Source organism: Euleptes europaea, chromosome 5, assembly GCF_029931775.1.
Source record: "Euleptes europaea isolate rEulEur1 chromosome 5, rEulEur1.hap1, whole genome shotgun sequence".
Classification (NCBI taxonomy): Eukaryota; Metazoa; Chordata; class Lepidosauria; order Squamata; family Sphaerodactylidae; genus Euleptes; species Euleptes europaea.
The window spans coordinates 80406640-80417788 of NC_079316.1; the positions used below are offsets into that span (position 1 = coordinate 80406640).

Consider the following 11149-nt stretch of genomic DNA (forward strand, 5'->3'; position numbering starts at 1 on the left):
TTCAAAATATTATAAAACTACATAAATTTATGGGTTGCAAATGCTTACTGTTCCCATTTGGCATAATATTTAATTTTAGGTATTTCAGCTGTTCCTTGTTTTTTTAGACAAACTTCAAGTAACATCTTATAAATATGAAAGAGAATCATACGCTTCTTCCTGGCTGGTTTCCACATAAGGAAAAAAAATGTTTCAGTTAGTACTCTGGAGTTTTCTAGCAAAACCCAGTCATGGCTGTAGAGTCACGCCCAACGCAGTTTACATCTGAAACATACAGTTCAAATCCAACCATGTATCACATAACGCTATTATATTATGAAAGGGACATATGCATACAATTCAAGCAGAGTTTAAAACAGCAACACCATACTGGGAAGGGGCTCTTCGTAGACTTCAGGACCACATCACCAACGGGGTGTGGCACCTTGCCAACCCAGCAGCATTTTCTGAATTAGCTGCATTGAAAACTTAAACTAGGGTATTCCAAGGGGCCACACAGTTAAGACTCTATTATTACTTTTATTACTTTCCTTGTTGATCAGAGTACAAACCTGGCACATTTCTAGTTCTGTACCCATGTTCCTATAAAGATAACAAGTTATTCTACAAAACCTCTACTTTAGAAACATTTAAATATATCTCCAGCCACTACTGCCTCATGCAGAAAAAAAAAACATTGCAATTTGAAAGCAAAATTATGAATCATCATAGACTAGAGTAGAAGTTCTGGAAAATCTGAACTGTCCCATTCATTATAGGAATATTAACTTCCAAATCCACAGAGCCATTTTTACTATTAATGAATATTAGCTATTCATTTCCTCTTAAACCCAGTTTCTATGACTGATGTTTCGTCTGGATGCATAACAAATGGATGGCACCAAACAAAAAATAATTCATTTTGTAATGCCACATTAGGAGTCAAGCAAAGTGGAGAGAGCTAGACTGAGGGACCCCTCCAAAACGCTACTCTTTAATGAGACCCTGAAACAGAGGGGAAAGAGGGTGAGGGAAAGTTATATATATATATGCTGTCTTTGATACTGCAATGGAGATACACTATAAACATACTCCAGTAATCCACCGTCTTAATTATTTTGGTGGGTTGGGAAGAAAAAAAGGGGGTCAAACTCTTTCCTGGCAGTAACACTATTTCCTGTGAATAAGAAAAACGAGGAGTAAAGGGATCAAAGACATACCAGTAAAGGGTGGGAAGTTAGATGGATGACCTCTTTCTTTTTTATTGTATTAGTACTGGCTATACCTGGACATCCATGGTTTAGTGGGAACCTAACTTGTAATATACACTGATTGAGAAAAGAATTAACAAAATGCTGAAAATAATCAAAAGTGTTACTAGTACTTTTGGGAGAGTATTTTTAATTTCCATTTTGTGGGCAGATCTTTCAAAAGCACAATCATATGCTGAACATACAAATCATGTAAGGCATGACATACCACAGAGAAGAATTGTTACTCTTCTTGCTTCCCTTACCCTTGCTCCAAATTTAACATGATTTTCGAGTCCTTCAGCTAAAAGAGTGTAAATACTACCATTGCTTTGGCCTTCTGACTCACCCCACCCTTGTATTTCTATTTACACGCTGCCAAGTTTTTCACATTCAGCTGAGCAGATGCTAGTCATTATTGCTGAGGCCCATACTGAAAGCCATCAAGACTGTCTGGCTGACAAATAATAGAAATTAAAGGCACTTGAGTTCCTTCTCTTGAGGCCTTCATAGTGCCATCCTAAGAACACTCTTCCTGGGAGTAAGCCCCACTGAATAAACCTGAGCAGATGAATCGGAAGTAGGGTCATGCAAAAAAAAAAAAAATCGGTAAATTTTGGGTTCAGGCCCATTTTAGTCTATGTGGATTTTTTTTCAAAGCTCCTGTGGGGTGACTTTTGGAGGTAGAGTCACCAAATTTGCAGTGCAGCTGCAAGGAAGTCTCCTTGGATGGACACCGAAGTTTGGTGAACTTTGGGACGGGGTGGTCCAATTTTATGGACCCGCAAAGGGGTCGTCCCATCCTCCAGGCATTGCAAGCCAAGCTGTCAATCAGTTTTCAGGTTCAGAAGATCAGCATTGCTGAGAACTGACGGAAAGAGCCGATTGGCAGGCTGGCGCCTCAAAGTCTGGGGACTCCATTCGTATCTGGGGCACATAGCATGATGTCCATGCAAATAGGCTTTCAAACTGAGGAAAACGGCTTACATGCAAGAGAAATAAGGCATGGAAAACATTTCTTTTGGTGGCAAATGACTTCCTGTGAACTATGCTTTAATATAGTTAATCAAAAATCTGATTTCAAGAGATGGTCACAGTGCGGGGAAACAACGCCATTATTTGGGGCAACCTTCAGTTTGAGAGCAGGTTTTCAGGGGGGATGGATATTGGAGCCAGCTGAAGTCATGACCAAGGCAGCTCTTTTGAAGGAGATTGCTCATTCGCGTGGGTGAGGAGTCTTCTTCAGAAGCCTGTTCAGCAGCTGTTGAAGCTGGCACTTTTCAGTTGGAGGGTCTATCCCTCCAGATGGGACTGGGTGAGCCCTGTCTTTTAAATGACCTTTCTGCCTCTAGACTATCCAGATTACTCTTCTGAATGGTGATGGATAGTTTGGTCAGACCAAGTTGGCTACGATTACACAACCCCTACCTCAAAAGACCCCCAACTATAGGGCCCTAACAAAACCAGTTGAAGAAAAATGGGAGAAGGCACAGAGCCAAGCATCTGAGCAAAGGTGAATAGCCGAAATACCCATTTGGCTTTTCAGGAATTGTCTATTCAGCTTAGGGTAGATTCCCAGGTTTTGGTATTCAGCCAAAATGAAACCCGAATATGGCCGAAATGCTAATTTTGGGTTTATTTTCAGTCCAGGTTTATGCACAGCCCTAAAGTGTAGATGACTGTGGAAGGCAATGGCAAACCACCCCGTATACATAGTCTACCTAGTAAACGTTGGGATGTGACATCACCTCATGGTCAGTAATGACCTGGTTCTTGCACGGGGGACTACCTTTACCTTTAGTCAGAAGTGACTTGAAGGCACTTACACACACTATGCAAAAATGAGCAGGCACACCTAACTCAAAGGATACAGCTGTTAATTTTCCTCCTGTCACACGTACCAAATAATATTTTAATCTAATAAACTTGCCATCACATCACACCTGAAATTTTTTACCACTCACGACACATAAATGAAAATTTTAAACTTTACTACTACACCATATACTTGAGAGCCGGTTCTGTGTAGTGGTTAGAGTGTTGGACTAGGATCTGGGAGATCCAGGTTCAAATCCCTACTCTGACATCTTGCTGGGTGACCAGTTGCACATCCTCAACCTAACCTACTTCACAGGGTCGTTGTGAGGATAAAATAGAAGAACTATGTAAGCCACTTTGGGTCCCCAAAGAGGAGAAAATCGGGCCATAAATAAGGTAAAGAAATACTCATTAAAAATGTGTGCAGTGTATTCCTCTATACCAGGGATCCTCAAACTACGGCCCACGGGCCGGATCCGACCCATCAGGGTCCTAAACCCGCCTCCCTCTTCCCTCCGGAGCCGCTGCCGCCGCGCCCGTCCCTTCCCCAAACTAAGGCGGCTGTTTGCCGTATAAAGCATTGGCGGCAGCCGCGGAGCGGCGACACCCGTGCCAACCCGGGAGCTGCCGCCTCTGTGCCTTCCCCGCCGCAGCTGCCCTGAAGAACCGCCGCTTTCCTTTCCCCAGGCACGCGCGCGGCTCGGAGAACAGATGGGGCCACCTTGGACTGCAATGTGCCCCTCGCCGCTGCTGCCCCTCCTGCCACAGCAGCCGCCACAGCCCTGAAGGAGCCATGTCGGGCTGGAAGAAGAATATCCCCGTCTGCCTGCAAGCCGAGCAGGAGCGAGACGAGCGGGCGAGAGCAGGGGGCTTGGGTGGTGGCACCTCCGGGGAGGGGAGGGCTGAGAGACCCCCGTCTCCCGCTGGCCTCCTCCCGCGCCCTTCCCCCCAGATGCTCTTTGCCGAGCAGGGGACCAGCCCAGCATGCCTCCTGCTCCAGGAGGTGGGAAAGGAGGGCGCACGGTGGCGGGGGGGGGGTCTCTCAGCCCAGTGAAGGGGGGAGTGTCGGCCATGGAGAGGCACCTGGGGGAGGGGCGGCACGTCCTCCTGCTGCAAGTTAACTTTTCTTTGCCTGGGCACCTGGCTGCCTTCCCGTTTGGGCGGGGGGGGGGAACAGTGTTTGAGGGACAGTGAACTGGCCCCATTTAAAAAGTTTGAGGACCCCTGCTCTATACAATTACCTGGAAGTAAGCCCAACTCAGTGGAGAGTGCTTTCCAATAAGTGCACACATTGCATCCTTAAGTTCCTTCATAACCTTTGGCTACATTAAGCTGAGCCTCCTCATTTTCTGAGTACAGGCTAATCTTATTATATTTAACTGTGATGTACATCCAGGTTCTTCATGCACAACTATTAAATCACCCCACAACTTTAAAAAATGCACAGCTCATGTGCCAATAAAGGTGTTGTTGAATACACAGCTATTGAAGTTCTGAAGAGGAGCAGAAAACGCCTCTCGGCTAATTTCTTTGGAGCAACTGAAAGATTTCTAGTACACAACCTCAAACACATAATATTAGAGTAGACACTGTCCAATTTTTTTCTTCTCGTTAAAGTTGCCTGAACTGTGCATTTAAGCCTTCCAGACAGACACATAAGCCCCAGAACCTAATCTCCTGTGACAACCAGTATCCGATAAGCTTATTATGCAGTGAGTGCGAGGAAGCAGTTTCATGAACCCGGCTGATAAAGCAACTAATATTGCCAACTCATACAAAGCCATCATACTCCAGTTTGAGCAAGCTCACTCAAATGATGGGTTGATAACCCAGATGGCAAGCTAACCCAAATAATATATGCATATAATACAACAACATTCAACTATTACATGGAAAACTTATACAATTTCTTCTTACCTTACGATCTACTTTGGGGGGGGAGAAGAGGAGAAAGAGAGGGAAAGATTCAGGCACTGATGCAAGTGTTTACTGAAACATGAGCCTGGTTTCAAAGATCACTCGTTTCTACAACCACCCTGGAAAACAGCCATTGTGCAGAAAGGCACAATGCCGATAAAATTTCAGGCAACTATTGGGTTTGCAATCCTTGCTCGTTTAGCAGCTGTAAGAAAACCCAGTTAGGATCACGGCGATCACACGATCGCTGTAGCTATAGTTCCCTCGCGCAAGCAGAACTCCAGAAGAGGGATCTAGTTAACAAGAGTGACTCCAGCTGTTTATCTCCTGCTGACTTCTACCTGCACGCTCGTCACTTATTCGGCCCTGGTATGAACTACAGGAAGCGATGGGGGGGGGCGACTTCCTCCCCCTCCCCCCCACCGGGGTCTGCATTTCACGAGAGGGAAAAACAGGCCGCCGCCCCCAAACTCCCTCCGACAACCCCTCGGGGCCGGAAGGCCGCCTTCCCTCCCCCCCACCGTGACAAGCGCTCATGAACGCTGATTCACCAGTTCCCAAACGGGGATCCCAGCCTGCGACGCAAGCGAGGCAAAAGGGAGGGGGCAGAGGGGCAGAGACGACCCCCCCGCCTCCTTGCGAGCGCGACAAAAAAAGAGGGGGGGCCGCGCTCTCACACTGTGGCGCGCGCGCGCACACACCAACGCACGCGCCAGTCGCACGCACCGCCGCCCCCCCCTCGCATTTTACGCAACGCCGCCGCGCCGCGTGGCACCGCAAAACCATACCCGGGAAGGAAGAGCCGCCGCTGCTGCTGCTGGCCCCGCAGAACCGGAGGAGGAGGAGGCCGGAGGGCACGCTCAAGCGGCACAACCCTGCCGAGGAGAGGAATAAGCCCGGGAAACCGCTGCCGCATATCCCGGCCCTGCCTGCCGCCGGCGCCAGAGCCCGGCCTACCACCTCTCGTCGCCCCTCCCCTCGGCAGAGGCTGCCTAGCGCCCCTCTGGCCGGCGGAGGCGCCGTTGAGCCGAGCGCCGCCGCTGCAGGGGAGGCGTCCGCGGGAGGCGGCGGAGGGAGGCGCTTCGCCGCAGCGGGACGGCGGCTCCGGCCCGGGAAGCGCCTGTGGCCGCCGCGGCGCGAGAGGAGCCGGAAGGCCGCCGAGGGCGGAAACGCACGGGAGGTTTCGCGTTGGATTTGCCGCTCTCCGGATGCACGTTTTCCGCAGCCAAATGGTCAAAGCTCAACAATAAGCCCCCAGGCAGAGTTTGGAGAATTCAGGTGGGGCAAAGGTGCATCTAGCCAGCGGAGTCGCCAACCTCCTGGCAGTGCCACCACAGGCCTACGCGCGCATACTTGGCGGCGAAGCCCCCGGGCCTCGGTGGGGCTTACTTCCCGGTAAATGCACCGGATCGGGTTGCAGTAGGAAAGGAACCGGCCTGTCGTGCATTACAAAGACATGCTCGCGCGCACAAGCAGCATGATCGTCACTCGGGCTACTGTATCCTAAGCACGCTTACCTGGAAGTAAGTCCACATGAACACCTGGACACACGAAGCTGCCTTATACTGAATCAGACCCTTGGTCCATCAAAGTCATTGTTGTCTAACCCCATTATTGGTTCAAACCCCAGCATCTCCACTTTAAGGGACTAGGCAAGTAGGTGATGTGAAAGACCTCAGCCTGAGACCCTGGACAGCCACTGCCGGTCTGAGTAGACAATACTGACTTGGATAGACCAAGGGTCAGATTCAGTATAAGGCAGCTTCATGTGTTCATGTGTCTACTCAGACTGGCAGCAGCTCTCCAGGGACTCAGGCTGAGGTCTTTCACATCACCTACTTGCCTAGTCCCTTTAACTGGAGATGCCCGGGATTGAACCTGGGCTCTTCTGCATGTCGAGCAGATGTTCTACCACTGAGCCACAGTCCCATTAACAGCTGATGGCCCTGACTCCAATTTAAACCTATGAGGAACGGGCCATATCCCTCGAGACCCGCACTCTCTAATTCTTGAAGCATAGTCTAATCCGGCTGTGAAAGCAGATGCCACAATATACCAGACCATCGCTGCAGCATCGTTTCTCTGCCATACTGATCAGCACAATCCTAGGCAGAATTGTGGCCCACTTTGTTCAGTGGTGCCTACTCCCAGGTAAGTACATGTAGGTTGCAGCCTTACACCTTAAAAGTGGGATTCTGCGCAAACCTAAGCCTATTGATTTCAATGAGCTTAGGCAGGTACAGTGATCTCAAACAGAAAAACCATCAGCGACCACAGTCATAAACATCTATCCAGAATGAAAGGGGCTCTTTCTCAACATCAGGACTGGGTAGAGAGTCTCCCAGGATCAGGACTGGGTAGAGAGTCTCCCATCCTGAGAATTAGTAGTAGTAAATATCTAACCTTTTATGTATACCAAAAATGAATGAAAAGGAGGGGGGGCCCTGAAAATATGCATCTGATGAGATTTCAGTAAAGGAACAAGATATTTTTCCTAGGGGACAAAGCATGGGTGCCTCTTCCCTTGTTTATTAGAGGCACAATAAATTATGCAACATAAGAGACTGGCTGCATATTTCATAACTTTGATTTATATATTATTCACATTAAGCAGAGCTCTGCTGGATCAGATTAGAGGGCCATCTAGTGCAGCATTCTGTGGCCATTCAGAAATTTCTGAAAAACCTATAACAAGGGTATGTAGGAAAAAACCCTCCTGTGCTCTCTGTCCCCAGTAACTAATAGCAGAATTCATATGACAAATCCAAGTTTTTGCGCAAAATTTAAGAATTAAAGTTTTTTTTAAAAAATGCAGACTGTACACAGCTCAGTGTACAAGCAATACGTTTACGTAAAGCGATCAGTATCTGCAATGCCAGAACAATTATAGTTCTATAAAAGTAATTTAAAAGCTGCTATTAATTTTAATTGCAGCTGACACACTATTCGGTGACCTTTCCGACTAGACGTTATTAAGGATTTTAAAAAGAATATAATTAGGAATGCTTATAACCTACATTACAGTCAAAATAAATCAGTACTGAAGGTGAAGATGCCACTAACAAAATCGTAACACCAATAATTAATATTGTAACTGCGTAGGACTGCACTGTGAAAATAATAAGCAGCAAACATTAACAAAAAAGCTAGTAACCAGTATCAACATCACAAAATCAGAACACCAGTTGAGAATTGTAACTATTCATCATCAGACGGTCGCACAAGATCAGATATCAACAGATGAAACATTAACCTCAATGCTTTAGAAAATAAAAAACATCCTGCAGTGCAATAATACGTATGTTTACTCAGAAGTAAGTACTATTTTGCTCAGTAGTACATTCTCCCTAGCCAGCGTGTTTAGGATTGCAGCCTTCATGAGACATGCAGTGTTGAGACCAGAGGAGCCAAATAAACATCTTATGGGAGAGCGGTACAGTCTCGGGTTGCCTCCATTTGCGAAAGCACGGAAAGCAGAGCCTAAATTGAAGATGTAAGAGTACAGGTCGGGGTATATGAGAGACAAGTTCTGGAGTTCCATGCTTCCCGTGTGGACCTGATTCAGACTGGGAGTGCAGCATGCAGGGAGAGGGAGCTCAGAGGAACCGCTGTGTGCCACACTGAATGCTCCACATACACTGATGGACTACACATTACACTTCCAGATGGAGCAAACTGAGGTTCTCCACAGGACCATTTCAGGTCAGATAAAAAACATGGGGGAAAGGTCTAAGCTCACTCTCTTATACACCAAAGTCCCAACTTGCCAGGACAGATCTCTGAAGCTGGCCTGTAGTCCCTGGGGAAAATGTAATGTGTAGTTGGGCTCCCAGACATCCACAGACTGGGGAACGCACAGCTTACTGTCCTGCTTTGCTGAAAGAAAGGCTAATACTTTCAAGAATAAGTTGATTGTTTAAATCCTGACTAATTTTATCAACAATATGATGTAATGTGTATGATGATAACACCACTGAACAATTAAATGTTTTCTGTTTCAAAGTTTAACTTAATATTGAAACAAGCTACTAGACCTGTGACTGCATGAGCCTGTTTCTGTTGAAGTAATAGACTTGCTTTTTTTTACTACAAAAATGGTTATTTATCCTATCTCTTAGATGGGAAAAACTCTGGTAATGCAGCAATTTGCAGCTCTGAGCCCAGCCTTTGGCTGGGGAGCGCAGGGTATAAATTAAATAAATAAAATAAACTCCCTTGTTTCAGTTTGTTTGCCCACATCCAGTCTTTCAGTTACTCCAGACCCCACCTCAAGGTTTTCACCAGTTCTCTGGAAAATGGTCGGACAGGCAGATGGCTTCATGTATAAGTTAAATAGCATGGGAGTCTAGATGAAGCCCAGCAGGACTTCAAAAGCCAAAGGCGTGACCCATCCACATTCTAGGATCTGCCAACCCAAAAAAGGCTGGAGCCACCATAAAACAGCATTCCCTAGTTCTGCCCTGGCTCAGTGATCTAGGGGGAAGCCACTATTAATAGGACTGAAAACTGCAATGGTGACAAAATGTAAACTTTCTTTGGCACAAAGACTACATGAGTTCATATAAAGCTGCCTTACGCTAAGTCAGACCATTGATCTGCCAAGGTTGGTATTATTCACTATGACTGGCAGCAGTTCTCCATGGTCTCAGGAAGAGATATTTTGTATCTGCTACTACTGCTCCTTTTAACTGGCGAAGCTGGGGAACCAAACCTTGGACTTTCTGCAGACAACACAGATGTTCTCCCCATGGGGTTGTCTCTAAAATGGGCTCTCATTCTTATTCAGTCAGTTTTGGTATAATCCCCCCCCACACACACACACACTATTGCTCTAGTTGCTGTCTCTGCTTTTTCATTGCCCCAGAGAACTAAACATGCTCCACATACACTGATGGACTACACATTACACTTCCAAATGGGGCAAACAGGCTCTCCATTGGACCATTTCAGGTCAGATAAAAAACATGGGGGAAAGGTCTACACTCACTCTCTCATACACCACAATCCCAGCCTGCCAGGAGCTATACGTGTCCATTGTCTAGATCAGTGATTCCCAAACTTTTTGGGCCACCGCCTCCTTGGTTCCACAAACTCAACCCCAGCGCCCCCTATCCAGCAACACAGTTGAAGGGGCCCACCTCTAGCGTCCCCTGCTGCTACCTTGCCTCTTAGTGCACCCCTAGGTAATCCCCCCCAGGGGTGGTACTACCCACTTTGGGAACCATTGGTCTAGATAATCTCTTTCCAGAGGCTGACTGGAGTTTCTAAAGTCCTGTCAATCAAACCAGTTGGAAATCCCTCAAAGCTGTGAGGAAATCATCTGGATCCATTGTTCTCTCAGATTAGACCATCTTAATACGTCACCAAGCCTGATCAAAGGTTCATAAATCTAAACCATATTAGGTAATTATCTATTCATGACAACAGAGTAATTAAAAACTCCTGCACCCCCCCAATCATTCTCCTCCCATCCAGAATAGAAACTCAAATTGAGCACATAGCTTGTAATGTGTGACAAGCCAGATGTCAATAGAGACGGTTCTATGGTTGTCCTGGCAGCCATGAAAACTGAGCTGACCCACATACTGAAATGCTGAATTCCTCCACAACCACAGTCCAGGGACCTTCAGAATGAACTCCATGACCTACCCTGTCAGCTAAGACTTCCTCAAACCAGGATTCAGTGATACTTGCCAGATTGGTAGGCTCGCCCTGGATTAAATCTTGAGTGGCATCACTAAACTATGAAAATAGTCACATAACGTATAATTCCGCCCTGATATAATTTGAGTCCTTCCCTCCTGTTTACCAAGCCAGTTTCAGTATCTAGTTACTGAGTAAAGTTGTCACCTGTTTTCTTCATAGCTCAGTGTATTCACTGTTGTATCCGAAAATGGACAGTTACACTATGTTAAAAATAATTTTCTTTTTACAAAGTATTGTAGAATAAAACCATTTTTTAAAATTAATAGTATATAAAATACTACATTTCAGCAGAAAAGTACCTAACCAACCAGATGGGCAACCTACCGGTATGTATTATATATAGTGCCATGATTTAAGTGCTAAGTAGTTTGTGGGTACTTTCAGGTAGAGGGAGAAGGTCTGTTTAGACCTTCCTTTAAGCCAAGAACACTGTCCATGTAATACATGGAATTAACCCAATGACACATGTGTGCAAGCTT

The 11149-nt window shown here is 46.3% G+C and overlaps 1 protein-coding gene across 2 annotated transcripts in view; it reads right to left on the reverse strand.

The window, feature by feature from the left end:
* IDE (insulin degrading enzyme) overlaps positions 1–5772 on the reverse strand; it is a 90749-nt gene extending 84977 nt beyond the window's left edge. For both annotated transcript variants that reach the window (XM_056849649.1, XM_056849648.1), the window contains exon 1: positions 5753–5772. The gene's annotated coding sequence lies outside the window, so the exon portion shown is untranslated. The remainder of the gene's footprint in view (positions 1–5752) is intronic.
* Between the last annotated feature and the right edge of the window lie 5377 nt (positions 5773–11149).